Source organism: Gavia stellata, chromosome 1, assembly GCF_030936135.1.
Source record: "Gavia stellata isolate bGavSte3 chromosome 1, bGavSte3.hap2, whole genome shotgun sequence".
Taxonomy (NCBI): Eukaryota; Metazoa; Chordata; class Aves; order Gaviiformes; family Gaviidae; genus Gavia; species Gavia stellata.
Genome location: NC_082594.1, coordinates 19,156,127 through 19,175,582, shown reverse-complemented (window position 1 = coordinate 19,175,582; position 19,456 = coordinate 19,156,127).

Here is a 19,456-nt window from a genome sequence, read left to right as displayed (position 1 = left end):
GGGTGCTACTCGCCCACGGGGCTCGCAGCGGGGCCCTGTGCGTCGCCGGGTTCCTGTCTGCTTCCTACACCGTAGGCCGGTGAAAGCGCTCTGGTTCCCAAATCCAAGCCCTAGGCCTACTCTTCCCGGGAAGGTGGTCCCGTGGAACCCGACGTGTCCTGCCCCGCTACCCGGTTGGGCCTGTGCGAGGTTTAGTCACGGCTCGGGCCAAGGCGAGGGCTCAGCGCTGCCTGGGCCGCGGTGGGGTCCCTGATCTCCTTCTATGACCAGGTGACCCGTCTAGTGGATGAGGGGAAGGCTGTTGATGTTGTCTACCTGGACTTCAGCAAAGCCTTTGACACTGTTCCCCACAGTATTCTCCTGGAGAAGCTGGCGGCCCGTGGTTTAGACAGGTACACTCTTCGCTGGGTAAAAAACTGGCTGGATGGCTGTGCCCCAAGAGTTGTGGTGAATGGGGTGAAATCCAGCTGGTGGCCAGTCACAAGCGGAGTCCCCCAGGGCTCAGTTTTGGGACCGGTCTTGTTTAATGTCTTTATTGATGATCTGGATGAGGGGATAGAGTGCTCCCTCAGCAAGTTTGCAGACAACACCAAGTTGGGAGGGAGTGTTGATCTGCTTGAGGGTAGGAAGGCTCTGCAGAGGGATCTGGACAGGCTGGATCGATGGGCCCAGGCCAACCGGATGAAGTTCAATAAGGCCAAGTGCCGGGTTCTACACTTTGGCCACAACAACCCCAGGCAACGCTACAGGCTTGGGGACGAGTGGCTGGAAAGCTGCCCAGCAGAAAAGGACCTGGGGGTGTTGGTCAACAGCCGCCTGAATATGAGCCAGCAGTGTGCCCAGGTGGCCAAGAAGGCCAACGGCATCCTGGCTTGTATCAGAAATGGTGTGGCCAGCAGGAGCAGGGAGGTGATCATGCCTCTGTACTCGGCTCTGGTGAGGCCGCACCTCGAATACTGTGTTCAGTTTTGGGCCCCTCACTACAAGAAAGACATTGAGGTGCTGGAGCGTGTCCAGAGAAGGGCGACGAAGCTGGTGAGGGGTCTGGAGCACAAGTCTTATGAGGAGCGGCTGAGGGAGCTGGGGTTGTTCAGCCTGGAGAAGAGGAGGCTGAGGGGAGACCTTATCGCTCTCTACAACTACCTGAAAGGAGGTTGCAGAGAGGTGGGTGTTGGTCTCTTCTCCCAAGTGACTAGTGACAGGACTAGAGGAAATGGCCTCAAGTTGCGCCAGGGGAGGTTCAGGCTGGATATTAGGAAAAAGTTCTTTACTGCGAGAGTAGTGAAACATTGGAATAGGCTGCCCAGGGAGGTGGTAGAGTCACCCTCCCTGGAGGTATTCAAGGAGCGTGTGGATGTGGCATTGTGGGATGTGGCTTGATGGGCATGGTGCTGTGTGGTGTTGGGTGGGTTGGTTTTTGGTGTGTGTGGTTTTTTTGTTTGTTTTTTTTTGTTTTGTTTGGTTTTTTTTTTTAGGTTGGACTTGATGATCTTACAGGTCTTTTCCAACCTTAGTGATTCTGTGATTCTGTGATTCTGTGACACATGCTGTGGAGGGGGTGCCCAAGCAGTCGCCGCTACATCCCAAATGCCCCTTGGGAGGCCTGGCCTGTGCGGGACTGGGCTTACTGGCTCCAGGCAGGGCAAGAAGCACAACCCCCGGGGAAGGGGAGCTGGCAGCTCAGGGATCTGGGCTGGGCCGCCCAGGCAGGACCACCAAGAAATTCCCAGTTCCTCATTACTATTTCTTATGACAGAAGATCAACTTCTAAAACTCAGGCATCAGCAAAGGGACAGCAATGCTATCAGAGGCTTTAACAGGAGGTGAGCATTCATGGTGAATGGCTCAAATACCAGTATGTGCAATAGGAAATTTTGAGATTTCCTGAGCAATTACGGACTGCACAGGTAGACTTAATTTGGTTCTTTCAAATGTACGCATTGCTCTACAAGTTTTGATTAGATGGTTATGTAGATCCCCTTCACCCTACCACATGCAGACTGGAGAGTGCTGAGGGAGGAAGAAATGGAGCATTTACTTAGAAATAATTCCTTCAAACAGTGGGAATAAATGGGGGAAAGGAGGAAAGTTGTTTACCTCTGTTGTGCTTGAGGTAGCTAAGATTATTCCTGATGCCTTTTCATTTTAGGAGTGTGTTTTTGTTGCATCAGAGTAAGATCAAAGAGGGAGATAACATTATACTATATGAATACTGGTGTATTTTCTTTAAGAGAGGAGAAGGTTGTGGTGGAAATGTCAAGAGCCTCCAAACTGTCTGGCTATAAACCAAGTGATTTGAATGTGCCAGTTTTCTCTACGTCAGATATATAGCTCCTACCCTCTAAGTTAGACTCAGTGTCTTTAGAGGGATCCCCTTTACCCATTACAAATATGGCCAATGTAAGATTTTACATAGTCTGAATCTTGTCTTTTAAGCTTTATTTCAATTATTGCTATGTCAAAGTAGCTTTTATAGCACCTACACTGTATGAATCCTGTTATACTAAATTTATTTCACATCATTATCCTTTACAATCCAGTATTCTTTCCTTAAAAACAAATTTACTGCTGTCCCCATCTAGATTTAGCATAGGATTTTAAAAGTGTTACAACTACCTAGATGAACAGTGTATCTCTAAATTTCAGCTGACAATGAGGTTGACCATTTTTTCTAGGCTATTTCCTTAAAAACTCTACCTGTCACAGAGGCTGCAGTAGCTTTACAAAGGTTACCACTGTGTAATACAGGCAGAATAGCTTTCAGTTGTTCTTTGATTACTAGCAAAACAATTGCATTTGTTCAAAAATACCGTGCACAGAGTAATATTTTTAAAATATGACTGAAATCAATGCACTCAATATGTTTATGAAATCATATACTAATATAAATGCAGTTAATATATGTGAATATATAGTAGAGCAGTCACTGAAATAAATACTCTGAGGGCCAGATCCTCAGTGAGTATGCTGGTGTCCGCTCACCCACTCTGAGCTCTGTTTCAATAGGTTTCACTCTTCTGCAACACAAGAGAATGTGGCCACAAAGACTACAGTTTATTTCAATATTGTCACTACAGCATAGGGTCATGTATGCATGCTCATAAGGCGGTATATAGCTACATACATACAGTTTTATGTGGACTTTTAATATTGTAAAGCCAAAAGAACACATCAGATAATATGGTCTGACTTTAACCAGAAGGCTGCTTGCTATAAATTAATGATTAATGCAGGACATAAATCTGAAAGGGACCCTCTGGACCTTCTAGTGTAAATCTTTGCTGTCACATGCAACTCAAGTAACTAAATATAGAAGTATTTATCTGTTTCTTAAAGTTTTCTTGCTGGTATTAACTGCACTGAAAAAAAGTCCCCAAATGTCGCTCCTTAGAAGGGTAGAAGGCCTAATTATTTATTAATTTTCAAATATTTTATTTTATTAGTTTATTTCTTAGTATAGGATTATTTATACCAATTTGGCCTTGGCCAGTGCTGCCCCTGAGTTTAAATAGTTTTTGTTCTTTGTGATGTTCACCCATTATTTGTTGTACCCCCTCCAACCCTTTTATTTTAGCCTCTGTTGTTACTAGTCTCCTTTCACAAGACAGGGAAGTCTTACTATTCTCCTGATTATCCCACTGAGTCATTTGTGCATATGTTAGTGTGCTGGTTTTGGCTGGGATAGAGTTAATTTTCTTTGTAGTAGCTAGTATGGGGCTGTGTTTTGGATTTGTGCTGAAAACAGTATTGATAAAGCAGGGATGTTTTAGTTACTGCTGAGCAGTGCTTACACAGAGTCAAGGCCTTTTCTGCTGCTCACACCACCCCACCAGCGAGTGGGCTGGGGGTGCACAAGAAGTTGGGAGGGGACACATCTGGGACAGCTGACCCCAACTGACCAAAGGGATATCCCATACCATATGATGTCATGCTCAGCATATAAACTAGGGGAAAGCTGTCCAGGGGACTACTGCTTGGGGACAGGCTGGGCATCGGTCAGAGGGTGGTGAGCAATTGGTTTAATTTGCATCACTTGCCTTTCTTGTTTGTTGTTGTTACTTTCCTTTTCATTACAATTTTTGTTATTATTTTATTTTATTTCATTTCACTTATTAAACTGTTCTTATCTCAACCCACGAGCTTCTCACTTTCACTTTTCCAATTCTCTCCCCCATCCCGCTGGGGCAGGGGGGGAGTGAGCGAGTGGCTGTGTGGTGCTTAGTTGCCAGCTGGACTTAAACCATAACAGTCCTTTTTGGCGCCCAACGTGGGGCTCGAAAGGGTTTGATATAATAACAGATTCAACAGAGCATATTAGAAGGGATTTCTATCTGTTAAAAGTTACAGGTCACAACATTGATTCATCTGTTCTTGACATTCATTTATTTGATCTGCACCATGTTGTTTTGGTTTTTTTTTTTGCTGTACCTGTTAAAAATTGGTGTTGGCTTTTTCAGTTTGCTCTGTTCTGTAGTGATTAGTGATGTTTTGCCTGGGAGATTTGTTATTAAAACACTGACCTTGAGCTTGGTCTGGTATTTGGTCTCTGTACTGAAGCCATTACAGAAGTCTCTGTACTTCGGGTACCATCTCATGGAGGCAATTAACAATTATACTTCTTCCTCTAAGAGGTTTTTTGTGGAGGAAGTACAGAACGGCACCCTTGCTACCTTCTTCTGTGATGTTGTCTCCCTCGTTACAATAACTTTTCAGTATCTTGAACATCCTTGGGTAGTTAAAATACTTCTATTGGTATTTCTTAGAAATATTGCTTTGGTTTTGTCTAAGGTTAACAAGCAATTTAGGAATATGACCCAGGCTCCGCGAGAGTATGGTTGTGGGTGGCACGGCATGTGGGAGAATATGGGCAGGTATCTAGAGAACTTCTCACCTCCAATGGTCTGGAACTTCACTCCCGAACAGCTACAGGATCCTGATGAAGTGGTAGAATGTTTGAAAAAAAAATGCCGAGGCTACTCCAAAGAGGCACAACTTACAGCACTGTGCTGGGCCCTGGCCAGTATCTACCAAACACTGCTTGATACCATGCAGCATCCTCAGGGAGAAGAGAGGGAAAACAAACCAACAGGCACTGTGGCTGAACCGGGCACTGTGTCAGTTGCCCTTATAACTAAAAACAAACAGTGGAAGCGGAAGTCAAATGGTTTAGTAAGGGATGAAGAAGCTTCTCCTAAGAGGGCGCAGGAGAAAGAATCAGAAGAGGCAGCCTGTTCTACGGCAGAGCAGTCGCAAGAACAGGAGGAGGAAGAGACTGAGATAATCAATGAGACAGAAACCACCCGATCCCTATCCCTAAGTGAGCTGCGAGATATGCGAAAAGATTTTAGCCGTCAACCAGGTGAGCTAATTCTCAGCTGGTTACTTCGATGCTGGGATATTGGGGCCAGTAGTCAGGAATTGGAGGGTAAGGAAGCCCGGCAGCTGGGATCTCTTGCTAAGGATAAGGCCATTGACAAAGGGATTGGAAAAAAGGCAGGAGTCCTCAGTCTTTGGTGGCGACTGCTGTCAAGTGTGAAGGACAGGTATCCCTTCAAGGAAGAACTTGCAGATTCTCAAAGGAAATGGACCAACATTGAGGGGGGCATCCAGTATCTGAGGGAGTTAGCCGTGTTGGAGGTGGTCTATAATGACCAGGCATCCAGAGACCCGGATGAAATCCAGTGCACGTGGTCCATGTGGCGAAAGTTTGTACGAAATGCAGCGACGTCATACACCCACACCCTGGCGATAATGACCTGGACAGACACTGAGGCACCAACTATAGATGAACTGGCCAGACAACTCCGAGAATACGAAGATAATCTTACTCCCTCCATGTGTGCTTGTGTCTCGGCTGTGGACAGACACAGACTGACCCAAAAAATGTTTGAGCAAGCTGAGAAGTGTAGGTTTTCCTCATACACTCCAACCAAAGCTTCAGCTACTAAGAGTCAGCTTTTTCCTGTTCAAGCGAAAGGGTACCGGTGGCGCACACCACGTGCAACCCCGTGGTTCTTCCTGCGTGACCAGGGGGAGGACATGAGGAAGTGGGATGGTGAACCTGCCTGGAGACTAGAAGCTCGGGTGCAGGAACTGCAAGGAAAAACAACAGCCAAAAAGCATCCATCCAGGAAAATTACTGCTCCAGTGTCTGTTGGGCAGAGTAGAAGGGCTGACTATACTTTTGATCCTGATGAAGGGACTTCTGTTTTGCACTTACAAAAACCAAGTGGATAATGCACAAGGATGGGGGAGTTCAGTGCATACCTCAAGTGATTTAATTCTGGGTGAAACTAATTCATTATTTGAGTTACATATTACAGGAATTACTATAGCAGGAACCACCTGAACCAATGGAGGACAAGCCTTACAAGAAGCAGTGCAAGTGCAGCAGTGATCTGACCTGAGCTGGCTGTGGTGCCCAATAACTCCATGCAATACAACACCTCCCCTGTCCTGAGTGACCACCATAACAGATGGATCCCAAAGTCATGGACTAAATTAACTCAGTGGACATTTTGTGGACATTTGTGGATATTTATGGACACTTTACAGACATTTCACAGGGGTGATCCATAGACTAAGGGAATGATATCTATGTACTATATCTAAGGATGGGAAGGGTGATGGTAGGTAATGAGAATGTATTGGATAGTGTGCTACCTGAGTACGACATAAATGGTATGGAGTAAGGGGTGGAGAATGTGCTGGTTTTGGCTGGGATAGAGTTAATTTTCTTCACAGTAGATAGTATGGGGCTCTGTTTTGGATTTGTGCTGAAAACAGTGTTGATTGATACACAGGGATGTTTTAGTTACTGCTGAGCAGGGCTTACACAGAGTCAAGGCCTTTTCTGCTGCTCACACCGCCCCACCAGCGAGTGGGCTGGGGGTGCACAAGGGGTTGGGAGGGGTCACAGCCGGGACAGCTGACCCCAACTGACCAAAGGGATATCCCATACCATATGATGTCATGCTCAGCATATAAACTAGGGGAAAGCTGTCCGGGGGACTACTGCTTGGGGACAGGCTGGGCATCGGTCAGAGGGTGGTGAGCAATTGGTTTAATTTGCATCACTTGCCTTTCTTGTTTGTTGTTGTTACTTTCCTTTTCATTACGATTTTTATTATTATTATTATTTTATTTTATTTCGTTTCACTTATTAAACTGTTCTTATCTCAACCCATGAGCTTTCTCACTTTCACTTTTCCAATTCTCTCCCCCATCCCGCTGGGGCAGGGGGGGAGTGAGCGAGTGGCTGTGTGGTGCTTAGTTGCCAGCTGGGCTTAAACCACGACAGTTAGTTTGAATTCACTCTTGTTAAACATGGGTGACTAGTTAGTACATTCACTTCAGATCTTGTACAGTGTCTCTAATGGAAATACGTGGCCCTGATACATCCTAGGATTGTATTTGATTTTTTTTCATGTACGCATCAAATTAGTAACCCCAAATCATTTTGTGATTAGTTAATAACCCAGATGTCCCTTTTTGCTTCTCATGAATGCAGCTGTCGTCAACAGCAAGAGTTCTTGGTTCCCCCAAACTGAACACAGTAAGCTCATTGAACTTTGCTTCGATCTACTTTCATGTGGGATTTTCATTCATACACCATTTTAATGAATAAGACCATTTCCATTAACCAACTTTACCCCTGTGTTGGGCATGTTCCATGCCCTCAGGCTGCCATGGCCCTGAGCATGTTACCCCCTTGCAGAAGTTTAGCTGTCAGAGTCCAAGGTCAGCTCCTTCACTGATAAGAGCAGTTGTGAACAAAGCTAGCAGCAAGGGCCTGCCTCTCCTTTCCCTCAGAGCCACTTTTAAGCTGAGGCTTTGTGCTGGCCTTTGCCTGTGCCACAGTGCAGCTGTGCAGCAGCTCTGTTTGCATCATCTCGCATCTCCATGAGTCTGGCCCTGACCCGGACTCACTGACTTGGCATCCTGGCTTGGCATTGTACCTGCCTCCTCACTGCGGCCATGCTGGGTGACCGCTGGACTGTGTCTGACCCTGACCACTCTCTCTTGACCCAGTCTTGACCCTGGCTCACCATTCTGCATCCTAGCTCTTGTTGGTGAGGTGACTGCTTTCACCTGCCTTGGTATTGCACTTAGCTCCCGGCACACCTTCCACTGCAGAGCAGCCAACTCTTGCTGCTCCCGGACACCCCCCCCACCGCCAAACACAGAACCCTCCTAATTCCCTCGTAATTTCTATATAATGTACACGTATGGGTGGGCAAGCTTGAAGAAAATGGTGAAGGAAATTGGGTCAGGATACCTCCATGAAATAAGAGTAGCAGAATGAAATAAAAGAAAAATTACAAACACTGTGTACCTAACATCTCTCTGAATCCCACGTTGGTTGTGTGCAAGTTTTTGTTGCTTGTCTCCATGGCATGTTCATTCTAATGGTATACACTTCGCAAGAGGCACTTCATCTTTCCTATGTGTTCGTATAGGTTCTTGCACATTGGGGAACAGATGTAATACAAACATTTTTTTATAAACATGTCCTCCAATGTTTTACTATTTTTTAAGTTTATGTTTGCAGGAGGCCAACAAACCACTAGATGGCAAACAATTTCAGCAAGATAATACATAGGTATTCACACAGTCTTCTGTTCTCAAGCTTCATCATTGAGGCCATGGAGTGTAGTCCCATGGCAATTTATAGAAATCTGGGGTGAAGCTGATATGGTCCTCCTCCTCCCTGCTTCTCCCTCCCTTTTGCTGTTCTAGTGTTCATGACCCAGGTGTGGAGTGGATTCATAGAGGTGATCTATGCAAAAACTCACCTAGGAAAAAAAGAAAGGGAAAATAAAAAGGAAAGGAAAAAGAAGAAAGTAAGTGGTTTCCAGCCATTTCGATTCCATCAACCAGCTTACAGGCCCCCTGTGCAAAACAAGAAGATGTATTCTGGGAGAACAGCAGTCCCGGCTTGGATTGTTCTATGCTGCTGAGCAAAGGTACCACATATTCCTCTATTTGGCATAAAATCCCAGGGTTCAGGATGATAAAAACATTGCATATGTATACCAATGGTCAGCAGATAATTTCTGTAAGTTACTACAGATGATCTGTCTGAGTCCTGGTTTTCTATCTACAAGAGACATGGCATGAATGCATATTTACAAAATGCAAATCCAGCTGTTTTAAAGAGATTTTTCTTAAAAACAAATCCACCAAGTAATAAGACTTCCGTATTTGATTAGCTTTTCTGGTCATTATCAAAGTTCTGTGCGAACATGTGCTTTAACCTGGATTTTCTTGTAGGCCAAATTGTGTCAAACTATTCCTTTCAGTTGAAATACTCAAGGAGGTCCAGAGAAAGGAAGGGATCCATGGTCCATGTGGAGCTCTCCTTTTGTGATCATGTCCTGTTAACCGGCATGGGAGCAGAACCATCTCATCGGAAGTTTCTTCTCTAAGGTGTGCGATTTGTGATATCCTAGGATTCCCCACTCTGGTTTTTGGCATAACTGTTCAGTCCTCTGGCTACCATTTCTCTTTGATTACAAGAGTTCAACTAAGCCCTCACAAAAAAAGACAGGACAGCAGCGGGCCACATTGTTTCGTCTTGGCAACCTTCATGTGACTGGGGGCAAGAGTGGTCATGTGAGCTGCTGAAACAGAACATTTTCTACATATTTGTTCCTCCAAACTACGGCATCTCTTCAACCTGATTTTTCTGAGACCGTGTGAATGACCAAGCTTTCTCTCCAGCTGCCGCCACAGTTCAGTAACACTGACCTTGATCTAATTTTAAGCAATCAAACTTAAAATAAAATGTAGTCATTGATCACAGGAAGCTCCAACCAGTCGGAAACTGGCAGAGATTTGGTCTGTAGCTGAGCGAGTGGGACACACAGGCTGGGCACTTTGTTGTTACCTTCAGCCCAGGAGCATAGGACCTGAGAGCGGTGAGGTCTGAAGTAACCCATGCTTGAAAGGAGGCAGGAATGCAAAGGAGAGGTCATCAACCAATGAAGGATTAACAGATAGGTAAAATGCTCACGGGGTGGTTGTTTTTATTTTGGGAATTAAAGTGGTTTGTAAGTCTTTCTGTAAAAGGCAGGTAATCTGAGTACCATCAAAGTGTGTGTGTAGCTGCCAAGCAATTCTGCAGCTACAGAGAGATTTGGGAACATTGGCACTTTGTTGGTGAGGATCCAATAACTGCAGTGCAGCAGGGCAGGAGAGTGTTCTGTTTGCAATTGCTTTGTCTTTGTTGGTTTTGCTATAGCGCCTGAAATACAGTGCGAAACAGATAGAAATGTTCGGAGTTTTGTCATTCAGAGAGATAGAGCTCTGGGAATAAGCCAGAACCTGGTGTTATCCACTCAGAGAGGAAAGCTGAGGAGGTGGGTCTGGCTTATGACAGGAGGGTGAATTACTGCCATAGAATTCTGCTAAACTGTAAATAATTCATTGCTTCGAAGCCATGGTTCTGTCATACGTAAGAGACTGTGAAATCTGTGTGAGAATTTGCATCTCTGAGTAGGGGATTTTAAGGTTAGTTGTCTCAGAGTCTTGGTACTCTTTAATAGAAAGATGTGTGAGTTTTTCCACAGGAAAGCTTTTCTGACTCTTCTGAATTTCTGAAATTCTTCTACATCGTTATGCATAACATTTCATAGCAACAGCTCCTTCATATGATAAGTTGAAAAAGTGTGTGGACAGTTTCATGTGGAATTTTCAAAACAAAGCAGAATTTGTCACTGAATTAGAGCCAGATTTTCTTTGTGAATATTTGTCTCCATCAATGGGGGATCTTAAAGTGTGTTCAAAATACAACTGTACAAGGTCGGGAAAGAGACATCCACTGCAGGCTATTAAATAAAAAATCGACCATGTCCAGCTCATGTCTGAAGTCCTTGATCTGCAAGTTGTTGCAAGATGGGAAGGTATTCCGGGGAAGTCAGTGCTTGCGCCATTCTCACATTCTTTCCCAGGTGTCGACTTCACAGTTGCTGGAGACAAAATACTGGGCTTGAGGGACCTTTGGTCTAACATAAAATGGACTCTTCTTTGGTCTAACTCCTTCCTAATTTTCATGCTTATAATAACACCCTTAAGTTGAAGTTGTGGAGTTCTTACTGGAAGACAGGAGTTGAGGACCAAAATCCACCACACCTTCCCTAGTGAATTTGGGCTGGGGCAATCTTCTTCACTACTACCAGTGTCCCAACTCCTGATCAAGACAGTAATTAGATTCTCCAATTAAGCAAAAAAGCCACTTTCCGACTGCACAAGATTCAAGATGACAATGAATTACATTCATTGGCCTGATATCCACTGCCGTTGCCTACTGGTGCCCACTTCTCTTCTCTGTATAATGCTGTTATGAATTATCAGTAACACATTTTTATTCTCTTCCCAGGAGTCTTTACAGTTGTTTGGTAAGAATACATGTAACAAAGCGTGAGCAAAATCTCTCCATTAAGCAAGGATGTTGATTGCTGTAGATGCTTCAAGTCCTGCTGTCCTGTCAGTAGCAAGTGGAGTGAGTGATGTATGAGGTCCTGCATGCTGGACTTTACTACTTTTGAAAAATAGGTCTTCGTATAGCCCGCTAGGAAGGCATGCATTTACTTTTAGTGGTAGCCTATTGGTTGTAATGAGAAGCAGCTGAATTACACATGAGAAAGTCTTTCCTATAAGATTCTTAGAGCAAGTGTGTTGCACAAACGTAGTGCACTAAGGCAGGAGATTTCTGTGTCCACTGGGAGGCATAGCAAGCTAGGGCTCCATCTTGCTCACAGCACTGCACACGCTGCACGTACCAGCAGTGAAGGGAGGCAAAAGTTTTCATCAGATTTTTACATCCGGAAGTAGGAAATTGAGAGATTTCTAGAATAAAAATGAGAATGTGGAGAACTGGCAAGAAGCTGAGGTAGTAAAATGCATGTATGTCAAAATGTTCTCTGGTCAAAGACTATAATTTCAAATAAATTTTGTTGCTGTTGTTCACAGTCATTGGAAGTCATAATTGATATGACCAAAAATAAAAATGCTAATCAATGTATAAAGCAATACTGGGGGCTCAGCTTCTTAAGGTATACATCAGCAGTTGTGTAAGAGGCCAAATTAGATACCTCCATGTACATGTGGAGAAGGACAAAGTTTTGATGCTGCAAACATTTGTGCATGTGAATGACCATATCTGTTATATGTTAAAAATATAAAAAAGATTACGAAACCAGCCAAAGGCTTACCAATAAGTACTAGCACATTTGGGACTCCAAGGGAATCCAGGTTGTAATAAGCTTATCAGTTATGCTTCTCCTCCGACAGTGTAACTGGACTTAGAAACAATGATCCTTCTCTTTGACACCGTAGGAGCATGTATATCACATCAGGAATGTGAACAGTGGTGTTTTCAAAGCTGGTAAATTTTGTGATTTTTAAAGTATTGTAATCAAAGCCTTCTTTTCTGTCATTTCAAAATCAGGTCATCAGCTAGGAATTGAAAATCTAAAACCAAGCAAACAAAAAGTTCTCTTCCCAGGCTTGAAGGGAAACCTGAATGTAAGAGCACAGAAAGGAAATAAAGAGAACCCCAAACTATTATTAAGGCCTCATGAAGTTTTTTTTTAATGCCAGTCTCATGACTTTCTGGGAACTGATTTATTGAAAGCCTTGGTTTGGCAATTCTGTGCTTGGCTAGCTTGGGCTTGACCCATGTCCCCTTTTTTCTTGGCAGCACTTAAAACAGTTGAGATGTAGCCTATGCTCCTTCGTAATCCGAGATTGCTGTGTGCAGTGAAGAACCCTTAAGCACAGAAAGTTAACAAAGTGACCCAAAGCCGTGGGGCCCAGCTGGTGGTGCAGGCTGTGGGGCTGGGTTGAGGAGCCAAGGGCTCCCCAGGACCAGCTTCTACGTGGGTTTAGTGCAGCTGACACACTCCAACTGGTGTAGAAATTCTGTTTTACTTTTAAATTGCGCTAGTTTGGCTGGCAATAATCCAACTGCTGGAAACTCAGTTGCATAGAGAGAACTTGTCTGATATTTCCAGTTCTTCAGCATTTACACGAGCTGCTGCTGCACACCAAACAGACACAGCGTGCAGCCATCTCCTGCGGCAGGTCACGTCCTGCTGGAACACTGCAGCAGCAGCGCCAGGCTTTTTCACGACCATTCAGCAATCTCAGCAGTAAGGCAGCAATAAAACAATGCTTCCAATGTATTGCACTGGCTTTGCCTCTCCGCTCTTATTTCAAGGCAGAGCACTCTGCTGGCATATATATATATCGTGCAGTAGGTTTCTCTTGCACTGCTTTTAGGGCTCTTAGCCAAACTGCTGGCACAAGGTTGGAGTTAGTAACCCACAGCAGTACCACCATCGTTCCAAACTGCTGAGGTAGCACTCCACCCTATTACTTTTTTATACACTTCTGTTTTCTATATAGAAATAAGGATAATGGAATCATGCAGCTCTCAAGTCTTAAAACAGGCCAAATTCTTTGTTCTAAACCGGCACAGCCGTGAAGTTAGCAGAGTCCTGCTGCATGACACCAGCACAGAGCTGGGCTAGCTGTCACGATGCAGAGGCCTGTGCAAAGACAAAAAACCGAATTATCTAACTCTGGTGTTTTATGCCCTGTGTGATTAAACATGATACTTCTTTTAGTAACCCCCTTAAGAGCAAATGTTTTTTAAAGTTTCATTGCAACATCCTGGCCTCACGGACTTGCCTGCAGAGTTCAGGACTGGCGTTTGTTGCACTTGACAGCTTTTATTTGTGGACTGGTGTCTTACTAAGTTGGAAGAAACTTGAACTATTCTGTTATATAATGGAGAAGAAAATGCTTTTCCAGAAATTACTGTTTGGTTATGAAGGGAGGGTGGGGGTGTGGGGGCTGTTTCCTGAGCCAGCATTGTTGCAGTCATTGCAGACCTGCTTGTGTCTTTGCCATTTGCAAGCTGGGACATCCAATTAATTAGACTGAACTTGTTTCCTGTTGTATCTACCCATCCTGGGTTAATAGTTTAGAGGGTGTGTATAAAAGACTGAAGTCCCTGGCACTGCAAATATATGAATAGTTTTATTCAAAAGACTAAACTCACTGCATGAAAGACCAAGATGTCATCACACAACAGCTAAAGGAAAAATACTTGGATTTTTACATCTTTATCATTACAAAACACTTAAATTTTACTGAAGCAAAAATAGTTCAATTCAAACACAAGGTCACAGAGTTCCATGGTTTTATTTGAGTGTATTATATTTTAATAGAAGTACAACAGAAGTTAGCGGTTATAACAGCACCCCACTACACACCGGAGCACAACCTGTGTCAAGGTGTGCCTGTCCCTCATGCAGATGTCAGCCTCTCAAGCAGCCTGCTTGACACCTGCAGAAATGCTCACAGGCAGCCCATGGGCAGCCTGTCTCTATACCGATGCAGCATGGTGCCCCAAACTGAGCTGTACTTACTGTGAATCAACCTCTGAGGGGTGCTCGCTTGCTCTCAGATCCTCATGCTCTAGCAGGTTGCACAGCTGGGTTTATGCCTGACAGAGTGCCTCTATTGTAGAGGAAGAGTGTGGAGCATCCCTCAAAGGGCAGCTGAGATACACCCACTCAGACCAAATATGAAACCAGAATTACCCACATCCTTCTCTGCAGTATCATTGTCTCAAGTGCATCTTCCTCTGCTTCACAAGAAGAAAAATCTGGGGGAAATCCTGTGTTCTCTTCACAGATTTTTGCTACAGCTCTGACATCTTATGTAAAGAAGTATAATGGTCCCAGCTTAATTTAGGGTAAACAGTATCTTGTAATCCATCTTTGGTCGATTTGCTGAATTATCTTTCTTGTCCTACAGATTTGTTAGCGGCTTTGCCTACTGCATAGGGAAAATACCAGTCCAGGGGTTTAGATTTCATTGTATCTGCAAAAATTTAGATTGCCAGTTCTGCAAACCAAAATGCGTATGAGCACTTCTTTGGCTAAGACAAACAGAACTACTAATGAGACTCATAGGTCTTGTGAGACTTAACTTTACTCTGTATTTTAATTTACTGCAATAGAATGTAGCGAGCCTTTGAGTAATAGATTACATTAGGTACTACACAAATATTTTTGTAACTGATTTCTGAATATATTAAGATACAGATTAGCAGGTTGAGTATCTTAAACTGATAAAGAAAAATGTTAGCAACAAAAAATCTCTTCCAGGGATTTTGAAAATGTGATGAGAAGCAAATGACATCTGGTTATACTAACATCTTGAAGAAGGCCTGAACCTTTTATATAGCATTGCTCTGAAGGCTCTTGATGAAGAAATTTCAGCAGCAGTTCTCATGTGGCAAGGTGAAGAAGTGAACACAGAACGCGCCTACTTCTCAGTGCAGGTGACAATGCAGCTGCTGGTTTTACTCACAATATCTGGGTTAAAAGCCCCTATGCAGACTTCAGGCGTATCTTCATCTTGCTTGTAAAACCACCTTAACAATACAGCCTCCCTTACTGTATTTTCCAGGATGTGGTGTTTCAGTGTTATCACAAAACTACTAATGAAACAGACACGTAAGCAAAAATGTTGTATTCTGCTCTGCTGCCATTAGCAGTAGTAGCATGACTACGCTACTACTGAAAAATAAGCAGGTTACAGTAAGAGCTGGATTCACTTCTTCCATACAGAGTTGTATAGTCAGACTACTGCCATCAGATTCTGTATATGTGGGAGAATGAATATCAAAACGAGCCTTTGCAAATACCATGAACTTCAAAGAATCTTGGGTGGAACCATGACAGACCTTTCCACAGGGAATGGTAGTGCTTTTCAGGATCTTAATACTTGGTGATTGCATTTTAAGTTAGAAATTTTAATTGCTAAGCAGAGCTATAAACAGGAATCTAACTCACCATTTTTATGGTCTGTTGCATTTGCGAACAAGGTTTTCTGAGCCCAAATAGTTGTACAGTAACACCTGAAATGGATCTCTGCATAAATTAATTTCCCAAAAGCCTAAGTTGCCTAGAAGAACTGACTTCCTACAGAAACGAAGGATTTTCTGAACAGTTGTGTAACATGTATTTCTTACATTCTCCTAAAGGGAACTAAAAATTGACCTTTCAGAAAGACGGAGTTTGGAGCAATTACTTGGTCTTCAGTAGTCTCTTTGAAACTTTGCTTTACAGAATTAAACCTTAGAGATTCCTTCCCCTGTTTTTCCTCAAGGCATCTATAGTTTGATCACTGATGTGCTCTCTCTGTGGGCTAAACCTAGATTTATTTCTAAGAAACTGTTGAGCTCACTGGAGCATATAACTTGCCATACTGCATTATGTTCATTTAGCCCAGTTGTGTATCTCCAACTGTTCTCAATTCCCAGTGCTTCTGAGAAGATGCAAAACCAAAACAAAACCAAACATATTTTCAACAGAATTGGGCTGATGGAGACATTATCCTAATTACTAACTTGTTTAAACTTTGTGTTTCAAGCTGTTTCTTTCTTTTAATACCTCTTATATAAATAACAAGAATATCCAGAAATACAGTAATTCAGGACAAGAGAATGTTGCCTGTCCTCTTAGACCCTCTCTGTGTGTTTTGACTTCAATAACATCCTGGAGCAGTGAGTTTCACAGTCTATTTTGTTCTTTGATGAAAAGACAACACTCAGTTTCAAATATACGAGTTGCCAGCTACACAGTCTGCCTCCTCTTGTACTACAAGACTAAGAAAATGAAAGCTCACAGACCACATTCTCTATTCTATTTTTATGTTTGCAAGCCTTTTGCTAGATCTTGACCTGGAATTTCTAGGGAATATTTACTAAAAAATGACCTAAATAATACTGTACTTCCCATTTATAAACAGCTTAACAAAACAGAACTTAGAAAGGAGGAAAGGAAGGGAAATGGGACAGCAACTAGACTTGCCCTAAAGGACAGTAGTTATAATTTAGAGTTGTCCTCTGATTTCTTAGTGCGGGTGACAGCTACTTACCTCCTCAGGTAACACTTTATTCACTGGTACTTAGTGTCAAGACCAATGGGTTGACCACCTGCCCCAGTTTAGGCTGCTGCATGCCAAAATGTCACCATGTGATTTGGGTTAGTCGCTCCCTGTTGAACTTGCTGTTCTTTCCTACTGACCAACCTGCTGGCTGTTCCTTTTTGTTAGTCACTCGCTAGTGGTTTTGTGCTTTTTCATAGGAGATCACATATAAAGACACAAATAATCCTTGTTGTCCCAGGAAGACAGTTTTTTACAGAGCTTTCTATTCTCCTTCTAGCAGCTGCTGCATCCCCAGGCTGAAAGAGAGGTTTTAGATTAGGATGACTGCTAGCCCCGAGCACATTTACCCTGAGTTGGTTTGGCCAGGCTTTTCACACATTACTGTAATTACATCACTGTTTCAAATTTATACGATGCTTTTTCTCAGTGGCTGACTTGTTAACAGAAATACAACAAAGCATAAACTTCCAATGGAAGGTTTCAAGCCTGCCCGTTTCTGTTCAGCTCCTTTTCTATCCACAAGATGCCAATGGAGCATTCATCCCCTCTTGGTTTTCCATTCCTCTACAGTACTCAGGAAAAGCCTGTTGGGTTTTTTTTTCTCCTAAGCCTGAGTCTTGCATATTTGCATATCTTCTTATTCATTTCAGTTCTTAGGCAAAAAGTTCTAATTCAGTTAGAGGCCTTTTTTTCATGTCAGTGTCTCCAAATGCCTCCTAATTCTGTAGTCTTTCAGGCTGCAACAATTAGAGCTGTACACAGATTTCAGCTGAGGTTGTATGATCTGTACATATATGAAACTTAAACATTTGGTTGATCATAGCCACATACTGTACTGCCTACATCGACAGCTGTCTTTTTCTGGAGACAATATTGTTAACATATAATGTGCAAGATTAATTTTTTACCTTCTCTACCTTGTGCAAACTTCATTTGCCATTGTGCTCCCTGCCCACCAACACTGATGAAATTCCCCCAGTCTTTTGTAGATTGACAACAGAAGTTTGCAGAGCTCAGCTGAAGCAATGAGGAAAAAAATTCTCAACTGTACTTACATGATAGGAAATGATGTAAACCAAACTTCCATTTTCATGCAAAGCCTCAGTGGTTTTGAATGGCTCCATGTAGAAGAAACTCCATATAGAAGATGATGAGCAATCAGCAGGGCAACCAGAGTAACCCTTCTCTTGATCTGTTAAGTGGGAGCAAGGAACATACTCTCTTTAAAAGAAGCAAAAAATGACCAAACCAAAGGTCTTAGCAGGAGGAATGCTTCATCTCATCTAATTAAACTCCAAAGATGAACATCTGAGCTATAGAGATGCGTGCAGCAGACAGATGTTCAAACTACTAGAATTCATCAACTCCAGGATGTAACAAGATTTTGAACTTTCAGATAGAAAAAGTAGTAACCCAACCTGCTGGTTTCAATGCAGCCTGCAAGTAGCATTTAATGCCAAATGTTGAACTTAAAAATGCGTTATCTACAGTCTAGTCTGAACATTAAGTCAGGATATAGGAAAAAATTGTTCATTGTTTAACAAGATAAATGACTTGGACTAGTACTTCTTCTGCCTTCATAGTGGATCTCAGTTTTATAACTATCTTCAGCCCAGCTTTTGCCATCAAACTAGATTCCTCTGCAACCTGATAACTTTAAAACCTATTAGCCAACTTCAACCAAATGCAACAAAGGTAGGGGCCTTGGAAGAAATTAATCTAATACAAATTTCATGTAAAAGGCTGTCAGGAAAGAAGAAAAAGACAATTGAGGTGTCCCCAGCTGGGAAGGATTGACTGAGTGATCTAATAACTTCTCGGTCTGCAGGGAATCCACACTAGGCAGAGGTCTCAAGTTTGCCTCAGCCACCGAGAAGAATTACAGCTACACCAAGTCAGTCAGTCATAGGGCTGTTTCCAAGCACACACAACCTCAGTCTATCTAGTTTCATGGAGCAACTTACCTATTTTGTAATTCCAACTTCAGCAGCATCTGAAGTATCAAATCTGTCCTTATGTGCCATCCTTTCAATCTCTGTTCACCACTGAACTTCATGAATGATGTGTAATAGAAAATCATTAACAGAATTCAGACCCTTAAGGGGACTAAGTCAAACTAATTTCCCATTTCAATTTAATCACATTTCATTGCTTTGGCATTCTTGTAATATTCTAGTCCACCTGGTTCTACAACTGCCTTTGAGATATCCTTAAGGATAGCCAAAGACTGTCTTTTAATATTTTTTCTAAAGGCAAATAAATACTCTTAAATCTTTCAGACCTTCTTCATACACAGGGAAACGAAAAAGGAGCAGCCTTTAAAAATATACTCAGAGAAATAGCACACTGACGTTCCTAGCATCCTAGAATTTTCATGCCTTTCTCCCTTTCCTGCCTTACATTTTTCTTTGCTGAACTTTAATGGTGGGTGATTTGTTCTGATAAGGTTACATTGCAACATAATAACTGCTGCAAGAGCAGGTGC